Source organism: Malaclemys terrapin, chromosome 7 (assembly GCF_027887155.1).
Source record: "Malaclemys terrapin pileata isolate rMalTer1 chromosome 7, rMalTer1.hap1, whole genome shotgun sequence".
In the NCBI taxonomy this organism is placed as follows: Eukaryota; Metazoa; Chordata; order Testudines; family Emydidae; genus Malaclemys; species Malaclemys terrapin.
The window spans coordinates 56239938-56256660 of NC_071511.1; positions in this window are offsets into that span (position 1 = coordinate 56239938).

Consider the following 16723-nt stretch of genomic DNA (forward strand, 5'->3'; position numbering starts at 1 on the left):
AAAATGTTGAATGGTATCAGACCCAGGACTGACCCCTGCAGGACCCCACTAGACATGCTCTCCCAGTTTAATAATTACTCTTTGGATATGGTGTTTCAACCAGTTGAGCACTCACCTGGTAGTACATCAATCAGACTCACATTGTCACAAGTAGCCTCTAATTCTGTGGGCTTGAGAGGAAATGCTTGGAGCCTGGTTTGCAGGAAGTGCTGATCTCCTGCAGCTCTCACAAACATTGTCACCTCTGAAAATTCAGCAGAGGGTGGCCGAGGCCAGGAACTCAAAATCAGGAGCCACTTGTGAAAAGTCAGGCCTTAGTCTCTGTATTCCCATCTGTCAATTCTTACTCTCACACAGGTAGGGTGCGGTTTGTGAAGGTCTGGGGTGGATGCTGGCTGAAGGATGCCACATATAAGCGAGTTACTCTTGTCGTCAGTCCTTCCATTGCCAACGCCCAGGGCACTGGCTGTTCCCCCTCTCTCTCCATCAGGTCAAGCTTCCCTTTTACTGAGGGCAAGGTTTGGAAGCCAGGAACGCCTATGGTGTAATCATGGCTGTGATTCTGACTTCTTCTAGAGCCCTGGGCAAGTCACTTTGCTGCTCTCTGCCTCATTTTCCCCCTACACAAAATGGGGAGGATAATCCTGAGCCCACTCCCAGGTGCATGGGATGATTCATAAGGGACTGTTTGGAGAGCTATAAAACACTGTGCAAGACGCTGCTGACACCATGTGATTGTGTTTGGTAGCCAACAGCTCTCTAGCTATGTAATGATCCAGTCACAGAGCCTCAGGGTACGTCTACAGTATGAAATTAATTTGAAATTATTCTATTTGAATTTTCAGAAGCGAGTTTATACATTCAGTGTTGTGTGTCCCCACGTGAATTAGGTGGAATGCGTCCACAGTACCGAGGCTAGCATAGAATGTCGGAGAAGTGGACTGTGGGTAGCTATCCCACAGTTCCCGCAGTCCCCGCCGCCCATTGGAATTCTGGGTTAAGCTCCCAGTGCATAATGGAGCAAAAACATTCTCGCAGGTGTTTCTGGGTGTGTGTCATCACTTGCTCCTCCCTCCATGAAAACTACAGCAGATGCCATCCTGCCAGCAGAAGGTGCAGTGTGGTGCACCGCCTGTCTCCTGGTACTATGAATCCATCTCGCATGTCCTCTCGTCTTTCTATCTACTCTTTTATCTAACCATTTCCCCCCTTTTTTCGGCCACCGTGAACTGAGCAGCACAGCTTCTGCCGCAAACTCTGCTCTCCCGCTCTTGCAGCACTAATGAGCTTCCCACCTCCGTGAAAGCTACAGAAGACAACCTTTTCCCTCCTTTTATCGGCCATCTTGAACCGAACAGCTCTCCTAAGTTTCGCGCCCTTTTTCCAGGATTACCCATGCAGGTGCCATAGCACAGCAAGCATGGAGCCCGCTCAGATCTCCACTGCAGTTTTGACCATTGTAAATACCTCGCACATTATTCAGCAGTATGTACAGTACCTGCAAAACCGGGTGAGGAAGTGACGACAGCACAATTACTATACTGATGAGGACAGGGACACAGACGTTCCTAGAAGCACGGCATGTGGCGATGGGGAGATCATGGTGGCGTTGTGCCAGGTTCATGCTGTGGAACACCGATTCTGGGCCCGGGAAACAAGCACAAACTGGTGGGACTGCATAATGTTGCAGGTTTGGGATGATTCCCAGTGGCTGCGAAACTTTCGTATGCGTAGGGCCACTTTCATGGAACTTTGTGACTTGCTGTCCCCTGCCCTGAAGCTCAAAGACACCAAAATGAGAACAGCCCTCACAGTTGAGAAGCGAGTGGCCATAGCACTGTGGAAACTTGCAGCGCCTGACAGCTACCGGTCAGTCGGGAATCAGTTTGGAGTGGGCAAATCTACTGTGGAGGCTGCTGTGCTGCAAGTAGCCAACGCAATCATTGACCAGCCGCTATCAAGAGTAGTGACTTTGGGAAATGTGCAGACCATTGTGGATGGTTTTATTGTGCTGGGGTTCCCTAACTGCAGCGGGGCGATAGACTGAACGCATATCCCTATCTTGGCCCTGGTACACCAGGGCAGCCAGTACATAAACCACAAGGGGTACTTTTCCATGGTGCTGCAAGCACTGGTGGATCACAAGGGACATTTCACCGACATCAGCGTGGGACTGGCCAGGATATGGTGTGACAGTTGTGTTTGTTTCTCTTGAAGTTACCCGCCCCTTATATATAAGAAAAGAAATAAAGTCACAATTGTTTAAAAACTATTATTTGTTGCACAACACATTGAGAGAAATCAGAAGGTAGACTGAGGAGGGGGGGAGTATTGGGTTAGGGGGGTGGAGGAGGAGGGAAGGACAAGTCCAGAAACCAAATCAAAAGTTCGCATATGCCAGCTTTCTGCTGCTTGGGCGATCCTCTGGGGTTGAGTGTGTGGGTCCCCGTAGCCTCCCCCCTCATGTTCTTGGGTGTCTGGGTGAGGAGGCTATGGAACTTGGGGAGGAGGGAGGGCGGTTATACAGGGACTGCAGTGGCAGTCTGTAGTCTTGCTGCCTTTCCCGCATTAGATCCACTATACAGTGCAGCATGTCAGTTTGCTCCCCCATGAGCTTGACCACAGCATCCTGCCTGCTCTCATCACGCGCGTCCCTCCTCTCTTCGTGTTCCTGTAATGCTTTACGGGACTCCGTAATTGTTTGCCTCCACACATTCAGCTAGGGCCTATCAGTGCAGGAGGACTGCATGAGCTCGGCGAATATGTCGTCCCAAGTTCGTTTTTTCTGGCTTCTAATCTGGACCAGCCTCTGGGACGGAGTAGATAGGGGCTGTGTTGAAACATTTGCACCTGCGGGAGAAGAAAAAGGGAGGGTAGTATTTTAAAAGATACATTTCAGAGAACAAAGGGGACACTCTTTCTCAGTGAAACAGGCAATTCATAATACACAGCACATGTTCTTTCAGTACAAGTTAGCATTTTGCCTTTTATACTGAAGTGCCTGCCACTTTGGTGTGAGTAAGCTATCACACACGGCCGGGCAACAGAATTCAGCTTACAGGCAGCCATGGTAAGCCCTAGGGGCACGCGGGGTTCTGCTTCTTCCACATTCATTTCAGTGCTTTCAAACTGCCGGGCCCCCTTTTCCATAGCAGGTAATGCCTGGTGGGTTTGCCATATAAAAGGAGGGCCTGTGGGCTCTCTGAGATGATCACTTCACACAACACCCCCACAACACCCACCGCGTGGCTCCGATGAGACTCTGAGCAGGGATGAGCCCTTTAAACTAAACGCGAACAGCCCAGCGCGGCTGGGTTTCCCCCCCAGGCCCCCCACCGGGTGGCTCCAATCAGGCTCTCACTCACCAGAAGTACCTTCTCCAGGGTCATGGTCCGGGAGCCCGCCTTGGGAGTGGGGGGAGGCTATTGGCTCCAGTGTTAAGAATAGTTCCTGGCTAGGGGGGAAAACGGATTCCCCACTTGCCGCCTGTACACTGTCCTCCTCCTCCTCTTCATTTTCCAATGACTCTTCCTCCTTGCTCTGTGCAACTCCCCCCTTGCAGGTGTCCACGGACAGTGGTAGGGTAGTGGTGGCATCACCCCCCATAATATTATGCAGCTCATGGTAGAAGCGGAATGTATGGGGCTGTGACCCAGAGTGCCTGTTCGCCTCCCTGGCTTTTTGGTACGCTTGCCTAGCTCCTTGATTTTGTACGACACTGCTCTGTGTCCCTGGAGTAGCCTCTTTCCGTCATGGCCCTGGAGACTTTAGCATACGTATTTGCGTTCCTTTTTTTGGATTGTAGTTCTGCCATAACAGATTCATCTTCCCAACCTGCGATGAGATCCAGTACCTTCCATTCAGACCATGCTGGAGCTCATCTGCAAATCCGGGACTGCGTGATCTCTTGTGATGGTGGACTCTGCATGGTCGCCTGTGATAGTGGACTGTGCTGACGGTCACCTGTGCTGATGGTGACCCAACAGGAAATGAAATTCAAAAGTTCCCGGGGCTTTTCCTGACCACCTGGTTAGTGCATTGTAGTTGAGAGTGTTGTCCAGAGCGGTCACAAGGGAGCATTCTGGGATAGTTCCCGGAGGCCAATAACGTCGAATTGAGTCCACAATACCTTTAACCCGGGATTGCGATCTCGATTTAAGCGCTACTCCACTTGCTGAGGTGGAGTACAGAAATTGGATTAAAGAGCCCTTTAAATCGAAAAAACCGGCTTGGTCGTGTGGATGGAATCATTTTTTTTTCAAATTAACTCGGCTAATTCTGAAATAACCGACTAGTGTAGACCAGGCCTCAGGCACTGAACAAACTTTTACTGATGTCTACAGAACTGCGTCTCTAAAGAACTACAATGAACTAACTGCCTACACACTCAGACCAGCACACTTTGTAAACCCATTTGGAACAGCTCCAGCTGGTGACCCTCTATAAATTACACTCTGTTTTTGCTAAGCCGTGTCATTCCCTCTGAGCTCACTTTTTCCAAGTGTCTGCCCAACCCTCTATCCTCCTAGCCCCTCCTGGCCCCACGTTTCTTTCCATGGCACTTCCAAGCTTGGGACACCCTTCCTAGCAACCCTTACTTTCCTCTGTCCTTTCCAAACCCCTCCTGCATAGACTGTACTAGAGATTCCTGATGAAAGGAAAGTGCTAGAGCCCCCAGGCCAGGGCATCCTAATGCCCACACATTCCCTGTGCTGACTGGTGCAGATTGCACCTCTTTGTAGCGTGAGGCTGTAAAGCCTTCGGGGCTGGGTCCCATTGTCCTGTGTTTGTCTGTGCTGAGTTCAAGCACTGTGGGAGGCCTTGCTGCTAGGGGAGTAAGAACATGTTGCTGGCCTGGCAGCCCCAGTGCCCGAAGGTCTCTCTGCACAGACACAGTACAGTGCAGGCAGTGCCAGGAGAAGCTTCCAGCATGCCTCAGCCCTGGCCTAGAAGGGCCCTGTTGGGGCCAGCAGTTTGCTCTGGTTCTCCACCCGTACCCATCACCGTTGTGTCTGTCTTCAGAAGAAGGCAGACTTTAGCAAACTCAGGGAGCTGGTAGGTAAATTCCCATGGGAAGCAAGTCTAATGGGAAAAACAACTGAAGACAGTTGGCAGTTTTTCAAAGGGAGACATGAAGTATGGCAAGAGACCACCCTGGCTTAACCAGGAGATCTTCAGTGATCTGGAACTCAAAAAGAGAGTCCTACAAAAAGTGGAAACTAGGTCAAATTACAAAAGATTAATATAAAAAAATAACACAAGTATGTAGGGACAAAATTAGAAAGGCCAAGGCACAAAACAAGATCAAACTAGTTAGAGACAAAGGGTAACAAGAAAACATTCTACAAATACATTAGAAGCAAGAGGAAGACCAGGGACAGGGTTGGCCCATTACTCAATGAGGGGGGAAAAACAATAACAGAAAATGTGGAAATGGCAGAGGTGCTTAATGACTTCTTTGTTTCGGTTTTCACCAAGAAGGTTGGTGGTGATTGGACATCTAACAGTGAATGCCAGTGAAAATGAGGTAGGATCAGAAGAGGCTAAAATAGGGAAAGAAAAAGTTCAAAATTACTTAGACAGGTTATATGTCTTCAAGTCAACAGAGCCTGATGAAATGCATCCTAGAATACTCAAGAAGCTGACTGAGGAGATATCTGAGCCACTAGCAATTATCTTTGAAAAGTCATGGATAACAGGAGAGATGCCAGAAGACTGGAAAAGGGTAAATATAGTGCCAATCGATTAAAAGGGAAATAAGGGCAACCTGGGGAATTACAGACCAGTCAGCTAACTTCTCTGCCCAGAAAGATAATGGAGCAAATAATTAAGCAATCAATTTGCAAACATCTAGAAGATAATAAGGTGATAAGTAAGAGTCAGCATGGATTTGTCAAGAGCAAATTATATCAAACCAACCTGATAGCTTTCTTTGACGAGGTAACAAGCCTTGTGGATGGGGGGAAGCAGTAGACATGGTATATCTTGACTTTAGTAAACCTTTTGATACTGTCTCACATGACCTTCTATAAACAAACTAGGGAAATGCAACCTAGATGTAGCTACTATAAGGTGGGTGCAAAACTGGTTGGAAAACTGTTCCCAGAGAGTAGTTATCAGTAGTTCACAGTCATGCTGGAAGGGCATAACGAGTGGGATCCCCCACGAATCAGTTCAGGGTCCGGTTCTGTTCAATATCTTCATCAGTGGCATAGAGAGTACACTTATAAAGATAATGACATAGAGAGTACACTTATAAAGTTTTCGGACAATGCCAAGCTGGGAGGGGTTGCAAGTGCTTTGGAGGATAGGATTCAAATTCAAAATGATCTGGACAAATTGAAGAAATGGTCAGAAGTAAATAGGATAAAATTCAATAAGGACAAATGCAAAGGGCTCCACTTAGGAAGAAACAATCAGTTGTACACATACAAAATGGGGAATGACTGTCTAGGAAGGAGTACTGCGGAAAGAGATCTGGGGGTCATAGTGGATCACAAGCTAAATATGAGTTAACAGTGGAACACTGTTGCAAAAAGGTAAACATCATTCTGGGATGTATTAACAGGAGTGTTGTAAGCAAGACACAAGAAGTAATTCTTCCGCTCTTCTCTGCGCTGATTAGGCCTCAACTGGAGTATTGTGTCCAGTTCTGGGTGCCACATATCTGCAAAGATGTGGACAAATTGGAGAAAGTCCAGAGAAGAGCAACAAAAATGATTAAAGGTCTAGAAAACATGACCTATGATGGAAGTTTGAAAAAAATGGGTTTGTTTAGTCTGGAAAAGAGAAGACTGAGGGGAACACACTAGTTTTCAAGTACATAAAAGGTTGTTACAAGGAGGAGGGAGAAAAATTGTTCTTAACCTCTGAGGAAAGGACAAGAAGCAATGGGCTTAAATTGCAGCAAGGGCGGTTTAGGTTGGACATTAGGAAAAACTTCCTAACTGTCAGAGTGGTTAAGAACTGGAATAAATTGCCTAGGGAGATTGTGGAATCTCCATCATTGGAGATTTTTAAGAGCAGGTTAGACAAACACCTGTCAGGGATGGTATAGATAATACTTAGTCCTGCCTTGAGTGCAGGGGACTGGACTAAATGACCTCTCCAGGTCCCTGCTAATCCTATGATTCTATAATTCATGGCTCAGTCACTCCTTGACCTTCCTGGTGAGTTGCCAATGAGGGTGCAGTGCTGTGAGGCCACCCTGCCCCCAGGACTTTGGAACAACCAGGGAGGGGTCATGGCAGATGAGCCCAGTGCATGATAGGACAGGACTACGGGAACAGAGTCAGGGCTGGATCCATGCCTTGCAGATGTGAGCAATAACATTCTTGGCTGTGAGCCTCATTAATATCGAATCTTGCTTTCATCAGTCAGCTCCCTGTCACCAGGGGCCAGTCACTTCCCCGGTGCTGGGGGGCTTTGCAGTGTGGGAGTTGCCCACTCCCTGACTGAGGGTGCACGCCTTTAGCTGCTTCCCAACCCTCTCAGAGACATCCCTTCTCTCCTCCCCTGGCAGGTGGCTGCTGGGATGATGCCACCCAGGGAACTGAGGCACAGCCAACCACAGTCCCTCTGGCTGTGAACTTGTGACCCCCTGGTGGGCATGTTACAGGGCTCCTCTGCGGATCCACATAGGCGAGGGTCTGTCACTGCCCCAGCTACATAGCTTAGCTCATGCTGTAGCAGTTCATGCTGCTAGCTCTGAATCTTCCTGTCCAATCCCTGGTGTGTGGCCCTCACAGATTCCCAGGTAGGGCACCAGGGAGGTGCCCTGCCTCCTACATTAGTTCAGTTTGCAAGCGGGCAGACTAGGGAAATGGAAGGGTTACAAGGAGGTGAGCAGCTCTAAAGCTTCGTTATCTACTTAAACCAAGAGTCTGAGCTGCTGATCGGCTTGATCCCATCTCCCATCCTGCCTGCTTTCTCCGTGCAGTGGGTGCCAGGAGCTGCAGGCTTGGCCTGTGTGCACCAGAGCAGGAGTGGAATGGCCTGTGGGTGCCAGTTCCAGAGCCCGTGTCCAAAAGCCTGATGCTCCGTTTGCAGCCACCAGGAAGCAGGCCTGAGCCCACCATCCTGCAGTCAGTTCTGGGGAGGAACATGGCAGCTGTTTAGCAACGCACTGCAACATGCTGTAAGAGCTTGAGGTAGGATGTGAAAAGGAAGAGCATGTCCTCCTGATAGTGAAGGGGGAATTCCTACACTGGGGAGTTTGGGTTTGGACAGACACCCCTTCTCTCATGGGTCTGCCCAGGGATCTGTAACGATCACAAGTGGTGAGTGCCTTGGCTTCACGGCTCCTCCAGAAGCTGGTCCCTCCCCCTCACCTTAGGCCATGTCTACTCTAGCGAGTTTACAGTGGGCACAGCTGTACCGATGCAGCTGCACTGCTGTAAGATCTCTCGTGTAGATGCTCTGTGCTGACGGAAGAGAGCTCTCCCATCGACCTAATTAAACCACCCCAACGAGCGGTGGTAGCTATGTCAGTGGGAGAAACTTGGCCACTGACATAGCACTGTGCACACTACCACTTATGTGTTTTGTTCACACCCTGGAGCGACATAAGGTTTGCTGACATAAGTGGTAGTGTAGACAGGCCTGAGTGTTGTTACCTGCTGGATGGAGCAGGGTTAAAATGCTTCTCCTGGCCAGAGCAGGAGGCATTTGGGTCCCGGGGTGCTATGGATGCAATGAATGAAGGCCTGGCAGGGAAGGATCTGGCAAAGACAATGGGAATCCCTGCACCCGAACTGCACCGCTTCCCAGCAGGACCTCAGACAGGCTGAACCTGTGAATGCAGCAGGGCTGTGTCTGCAGAGCCCAGGGTATGTCTCCACTGCAGAACCCCCCTGACAGCAAGTCTCAGAGCCTGAGTCAGCTGACTTGGGCTTGCGCTACGGGGCTGAAAAATCGCAGTGTAGAGGTTGGGGCTTGGGCTGAAGCCGGGTTGCTGAACCCTGGCGAAGGCGGGGGAGGTTTGGGAGCCCAGGCGCTGAACCCCAGCGAGGGGGAGGGGCTGGGAGCCAGGGTCCCAGCCCAAGTCCAGATGTCTTACTCTGCTAGTTTTAGCCCTGTACTGTGAGCCAGAGACAGCTGAGCCAGGCTCTGCGACTCACTACCATGGGTGAGTTCTGCAGTGTAGACGTGCCCATAGACCAGAGGGGTCCGGGGCCTGGGAGCAGAGCTGGGCTCACAGACACACGAGATCTCACTCAGGGACAGAGAGAGAAAGGCGAGGTGGTTACAACAGCAGTGTGGCTGGTGGCACCCCGTTTACCGCCAGTCTGAACCATTCCCTGAGCTACCCTGGGGCTTCCAGCACTGTAGCCCTGGGGCCTATTGAAACCATCTGTCTTGTAAGGGCTGCCTGGGGTCCCTGCACATATGCACCTGCAAGGCGGGATCAGTCTCCGACTTGCTGCTCAGAGCTCAGGGTGTGACACAGGTGTGTGGCAGGCTGAAGGCCCAGTCTGAAAGACACTGAGGCTGCGTGGCCTCCCCTCGTGAAGCAGCATGGCCCCTTGTGGGTCTGTCTGGCGCACTAAAGGCTACTCCCAGGAGACTGTTTAAAGGGTGGGGCATAGCACAGACCCCAGTGAATCCATGACACACGATCCCTGCAGGGAGAGCAGGGAGGTGAGCTTGTCACATACAGCACTCAACAGCTCCCTCTGCACTTGCCACCCATGCTGTGCTAGGACTTGTTCTCTCAGGGAGCTCCTCTCAAGGGCACTGGAGGGACGTGTGGATGCCTGATACTGAGCAGGATCCCACTAAAACATATCTGGTCAGGCTGGAGTTAGAAACACCTCAATTCCCCCATGTCGGCCCTGCAGCCTTGGGTTGGGATGGCATAGCAGATTGTGTGGCTTGGTGTCAGCCAGGGCCGCTGCTTCAGCGAGCGCTCAGTGGAGCATCTCTAGGGCTGGGGAAGGCCCCTCTCTCTTCTTCTCTACCAGCCTCTTTCTCTCTTCCCCCACCGTGGCAGATCCCGCACTTCCGCCTCTCCCCCCCAACTCCAGCTGGGACGGGTGTAGGGTATTGGTTTACCAGAGCGGAAGAGAGAATCCAAGTACAATTGCATAAGAGCATAACTGTGAAATAGACCTGTCAGATTAATTTCATGCTCCCCTCTCCTGCGCCCAACTGGTGCAGGAGGCAGCTTCATGGGCACTGCTCTGGCAGTTAGCAGCAATCCAGACGTCCTGGGGACTGTGACTAATTGCAGGGAGGACGTGCTGGTGCTGCAGGTGCAAATGCAACGGTGACCAAAAGTGCTGCCAGACAGCAGAGGCAGACGCTGCTCTAAGAGATAGTTTGGCGTGTGTTGGGCTGCTCCCTGCCCTGCCCTGCCTGGCCCGCAGCTGAGGGGCCGCTCACCGCCCTGTGAGCATCTTCCCGGAGCTACAGGACCCTGCCTGGGAGCAGTCAATGCAATGCTGGTTCCCAGCAAAGGCCAAAGGCGGCTGCTGGTGGTTGCCCAGCACGCTGGGTCCTTGGCAGCATCCTGATGTGCGTGCTGGGGGTAGAAAGACACCGGACAGAGGGACAGAGCCAGGCTCTACAATGAGCGCACTGTTCCCCTTGGATTCATGTGCCCAAGTCAAAAGACAGCCTCGCTGCTCTGCGGGGCTGGGCGAAGCGGCTAAGGGTGGGTTGTGAGGTCATCCTTAATGAGAGCAGAAATGCAGTGTCAACAATGCCACCCATTGTAGAGCTGTGCTTGTCCACCGTGGCAGGGTTATTTCTGCTCCCAGAACGGGGCTGGGAGCGGGGCCAGTCGGGGCGGGAGGCTTGGAAGGGAGTCAGGCAGCGGGGACTGGAATGAGCCAGGGGAAAGCAGAGAGATAAAGGTCCTTTCTGATAACCCGTCTGTTAGCGCTGCACATTATAGGTGCTGATAAGATAACAGGGTGGATCGTGGGGACTTTAGACACATCGGGCACATTGGCTAGGGACAGCCTGGCACCTGGGTCAGAGCTACTCCCCCAGGGCCCTGCAATGTGGGACTGATGATTTCATCCGCTCTAAGTCATCCCTTATCTAGCTGCAAACCTGGCAGCCCTTTGCCAGAGAACTGTAGAGCCTTGGGCTGCATCCCAAGCCAGTCTGCGGCCTTGGGATCCTGCAGAGGAGTGGGCAGGCTGGGGGAGATGGGAACCAGCTCCTGCCCCCGCACCAGCCCTGCAAAGCCCCTCACAGGCAGCCTCTGCTCGGGGAGCTTCCATTAAGGGTGGTCCCTGGGGAAGCCCTAGTAAGTCTGCTGGGGAAGCCCTAGTTAGTAACACAACTCCAGTGCAGCCACGCTGCCAGAGAGAAGTTGGCTCATGGCTCATTGGAGCCCAATGGATCTATGGGACCAGGGCGTTAATAGGGCAGCTGTTTGTTCTGTCTAGTGGGGAAGCACACATGTGGTATGGGAGAGAGCGGCAGGAGCCATGTTGCCAACTCCTGTGATTTGATAGAAAATCTCATGATATTTGGTGTTTCTCTTAAAGCCCCAGCTCCTGGAGTCAGGAGATCCCGGAGAATCTCATCTCTTATTAAAAAGCTAGTTTCTAGGCCTCGTGGCTGCAGATAAAATCTGGAAAATGGGACCCGAGTCCACCCCAAAGACTCAAAACCCAGAAAGCCCATGAAAAGCCCCCAGCATTGTATTGTGTTTAATAAGCTCATGCTTTTGTGGGACCTGGCTCATGATGTGTGAATGGGTGAGTTGGCCATACTAGTGGATGTGCATCTATGTCATGGAGATACATTCATGGTGTGTGGATAGGTATCTATTGCTCGTGGAAGGGACAGTTTATTGAGTGACAGTATTGAGTAGTGCATGAAACATCAAGGGGCCAGGAACTTCTGGGGTCTGAGGCCAGTTCTGCCACTGACTCACTGTGCAGCCTCGGGCAAATCACTTCACCTCTCCGTGCCTCAGTTTCCTCACCTGTGAAAAGAGGCACCAGGAATAGGCTGTATGCAGTGGGGAACTTTGCAAAGAAATCAACCCCTTTGAAAACCACATAGCCAATAAACTCCAAACTGCTGGTATGTGATCAGAATGATGGACCCAAGGGGCATTCAGATGCTGTGGGGATGGCAGGATGTACCCAGGATAGATAGATGCTGTAGGATGGCTGTTTGGAGGGTTGGGTGAAATGATTCAGTGGGTCTCGGCACATCTCTTAGTGCAGGGGGTGAGCAAACTTTTTGGCCTGAGGGCCACATCTGGATATGGAAATTGTATGGAGGACCATGAATGCTCATGAAATTGGGGGTTGGGCTGTGGGAGGGGGTGAGAGCTCTGGTTGGGGATGTGGGCTCTGGGGTGGGGCCAGAAATGAGGAGTTCAGGGTGTGGGAGGGGGCTCTAGGCTGGGGCACGGTGTTTGGGTGCAGGTGGGGGGTGAGGGCTGTGGCTGGGGATGCGGGCTCTGGGGTGGGGCTGAGGGGTTGGGAGTGCAGGAGGGTGCTCTGGGCTGGGACCAATGGGTTCGAAGGGCAGGAGGGGGATCAGGGCTAGGGCAGGAGGTTGGGATGCAGGAGGGGGTCAGAGGTGCAGGCTCTGGGCAGCACTTACCTAAAACAGCTCCCGGAAGCAGTGGCATGTCCCCTCTCCAGCTCCTACGCAGAGGCGCAGCCAGACGGCTCTGCGCGCTGCCCTGTCCACAGTTCCTGGCCAATGGGAGCTGCGGGAGCCGTGCTTGGGGCGGGGGAAGTGTCCAGCGCCACCTGTGCCCCTACACGTAGGAGCCGGAGGGGGGACATGCCGCTGCTTCCAGGAGCCATGCAGAGCCATGGCATGCATGGAGCGGAGCAAGACCCTGCTCTCCGGCTGGAGCTCAAGGGCCAGATTAAAACATCTGAAGTTTCCGGATGCCGCTCCCGGGCCATAGTTTGCCCACCCCGTCTTAGTGGGCAAGTATCCACATCACAGAAACCACCATTGCAACTGGGTGGATTGACTGGCCCATGAAGACTGAACATAAAGTAAGAACACAAGAATGGCCATACTGGGTCAGACCAAAGGTCCATCTAGCTCAGCATCCTGTCTTCTGACAGTGGCCAATGCCAGGTGCTCCAGAGGGAATGAACAGAACAGGTAATCATCCAGTGATCCATTCCCTGTCACTCATTCCCAACTTCTGGCAAACAGAAGCTAGGCACACCATCCCTGCCCATCCTGGCTAATAGCCATCGATGGACCTATCCTCCATGAACTTATCTAGTTCTTTTTTGAACCTTGTTTTCGTCTTGGCCTTCACAACATCCTCTGGCAAAGAGTTCCACAGGTGGACTGTGCATTGTGTGAATAAATACTTCCTTTTGTTTGTTTTAAACCTGTTGCCTATTAATTTCATTTGATGACCCCTAGTTCTTGTGTTATGAGCAGGAGTAAAAAACACTTCCTTATTTACTTTCTCCACACCAGTCATGATTTTATAGACCTCTATCATATCCCCCCTTAGTCATCTCTTTTCCAAGCTGAAAAGTCCCAGTCTCATTAATCTCTTCTCATACGGAAGCCGTTCCATATCCCTAACCATTTTGTTGCCCTTTTCTGAATCTTTTCCAATTCCAATATATCTTTTTTGAGATGGAGCGACCACTTCTGCACACAGTATTCAAGATGTGGGCGTACCATGGATTTATATAGAGGCAATATTATATTTTCTCTTATTATCTATCCCTTTCTTAATGATTCCCAACATTGTTTGCTTTTTTGACTGCCACTGCACATTGAGTGGATGTTTTCAGAGAACTATCCACAATGACGCCAAGATCTATTTCTTGAGTGGTAACAGTTAATTTAGATCCCTTCATTTTATCTGAACAGTTGGGATTTATCACCATTGAATGTCATCTGCCATTTTGTTGCCCAGTCACCCAGTTCTGAGAGATCCTTTTGTAGCTCTTCACAGTCTGCCTGCGACTTAGTTGTTTTTAGTAATTTTGCATCATCTGCAAATTTTGCGACCTCATTGTTTACCCTTTTTTCCTCAAGATGGCTCCTGGACGTGGTGAAAACAAGGGTGCATTTTCAGCAGAAAGAAAAAAAAAAGTTGAAAATTTTCTGCAGAGATTTTTGTTTTAAAAAAAAAAAAATTGTTATTTTTGGGTTTTCAGTTCCCTCCCCACTTCCCGTCTTTTCCCCTTGCCTTTTTTCCATTTCCACTGACAAAATGGAAACTAGAAAAGATGGGAAAAGAGGAGAAAAGAGGAGAGAAAAGGGGTCAGGTGGGGGGCCCAAACAATGCAAAACTAACCTTGACACCCAACATCATTTCAGTTCTCAGCTATTTCAGTGTTTGCGGGGGAGGGGTCATTGAAAACGCCAAAAAATGTCAATGCAAATTAAAACATTCCCACAAAAATTTTGGTTTAATTAAATGCATTTTTTGATGAAAAATTTTCAACCAAACCTAGATGAGTTCCTCCAGGGCAGAGGTGGGGCATGTTGCTGGGGCAGCATGGGGGCAGTGTGGATGAACACTGGACTGGATCTCAGAAGACCTGATTCCTATTCCTGGCTCTGCCACTGGCCTGCTGGGTGACTTTGGGAAAGTCACTTTGCCTCCTTGTGCCTCGGTTTCCCCATGTTTTAAATAGAGATAATGATACTGACCTCCTTTATAAAGTGCTTTGAGAGCTACTGCTGACAGGTGCTATAGAAGAGCTACAGATTATTATTACTGTTGTCCTGGAGCTGCCCAGGCTGAGCCCACGCAGGGCAGCTTTGACCAGCCTTCAATGAGCTTGGACACGTTTCTAAGTGGAGGAAAGTGGATGCTGAAAGCTGGGATGAGCAGCTCTCTGTTGCATGGCCACTTTGTCCTTGCCCCTCAGCAACAGGAGATCTGTTCACTGCCACACAACCCAGAAGATTGCATCAGGCCCTGTTGTGTAAAACCCCATGACATCCACAGGCAGGAGTCACCAGACATAGACTGCCTGATCAGTTTACCCAGAGGAGTCAGGAGAGAGGGCTAGAAGTCAGGGGATACACTCTATGATTCACTTCTCATTCCCAAGAGGAAATCTGGGTAATACGGCTCCCTGTGACATCAGGCAAACAGCTCCCTGTGGGTTATGGGGCCTACCCCAGCAGAGCAGCTTGCAGGATGGGGGGTCCCTGAAATCAGCAGAGCTCTGCTGATTTAACACCAGCTGAGGATCCGACCCTACATTTCCAGCCCTTACAGTTGTGGAGAAACAAGGTGAGTGAGGTAATATCTTTTATTGGATCAACTTCTCTTGGTGAGAAAGACAAGTTTTCGAGCTTCTCTCACCAACAGAAGTAGGGCCAATGAAAGATCTCACCTCACCAGCCTAGTCTCACTAACATCCTGGGGCCAACACGACTACAATACTGCAGACTATTGTGGAGAATGCATTCATGTCACTTTTTGAAGGTTAAGTGATTAACACAACAATGACTGCAGACAGCCTGCAACAAAGCTCTGAGAGAACAAACTGCCCCACTTATCACATTGTGGTATTAACTCTGAAGCATAGTGATGCTCAATATAGTGTGAAGAGAATTATTTCACAGCTGATCAAAGCACATACTAGAGAAGAGGGTGAATCATATTATGAAGATCTGCACTATCTGCTGTGAATGGTGTCTCCTTTTGGCATTGAAGAGGGTGGAGCTTGGGTAGTGGACTGAACTTGACAGATGACCAATACCTTTTTGCGTGCTGTGTAGGAAACAGTAAGAATACCTGCTTGATCCCTGAGTGATTTTGTAGTGGAGCACTTAGAAAATTATCTATTGATGTATAACTGAGCACATGTGATCTGGGAACTGCTGAGAGATGATAAATACGTTATCATTTTTTGAGTCACTGTCACTATCTACACTTTAAATTGCTTCTTTGTGATTAAGGTGTCCAAGGAGGAAATTGAGAAGTTCAAGGGGGTTCAGCAAACTCAGGTGGTTGCAAAGTTGCAAATCCAGGATCAATTCCAAAGTTATCTGAACCACCAAGTCACAAAGACATTTCTAACACCAAGGTCCCAATAGCCTCAGATTTGCACTTGTATGCCATTTACTAGGCAGAGATCCAAGCCCTTCCCACAAACACTCATTAATTCTGTCTCTAGCCACCAAAGTCAGTATTACTTCCCCCCATTTTACAGATGTAAATAATTTTTAAAAATTAAACATATTCCCTTTTTTCCCTTCTATCCAATGGATAAAGGAGACCAGAAAGCTTTTTTTTTTTTTTTTTTTTTTTTAATTTCCTTCTTGTTTTTATCTTTGAAATGCCAGAAGGGTCAAGTCAGATCTCCTTGCTTTTCCAGGAGGACTTATGAGAGTTTTTAGATGTTTGTTGTGAGTGCTGACACCTCACAAGGGGTGAGGCTGTTGAATCTTTAACAAAGACTTCTTTCCTTCATTAGCCATCAAAGTTGTTGTTGAAAAAATTAACAAAGAGTTTTAAAGACTCTGATTAAAGGTATCTTTTCCCCCCACCCCCACAGCTTAGCTTTCGCTCTCTTGTCTCCTGGGATGTCACAATTTCACTAGTTCTCTGTGAACCACAGAGTGTTCCAGGCTAGATGAGATCAGAAATTCTCATTAAAAAACCAACACACTCTTCTCTCAGGTCTTGTTCCCCATCAAAATGAAAGGAAAAAGGACACAGGCCCAAGTCTTTCCCCCTTTGCAGGTCACCTTTCAATGTAAAGCCAGATAATAATGCTGTTATTTTCCTGTCACT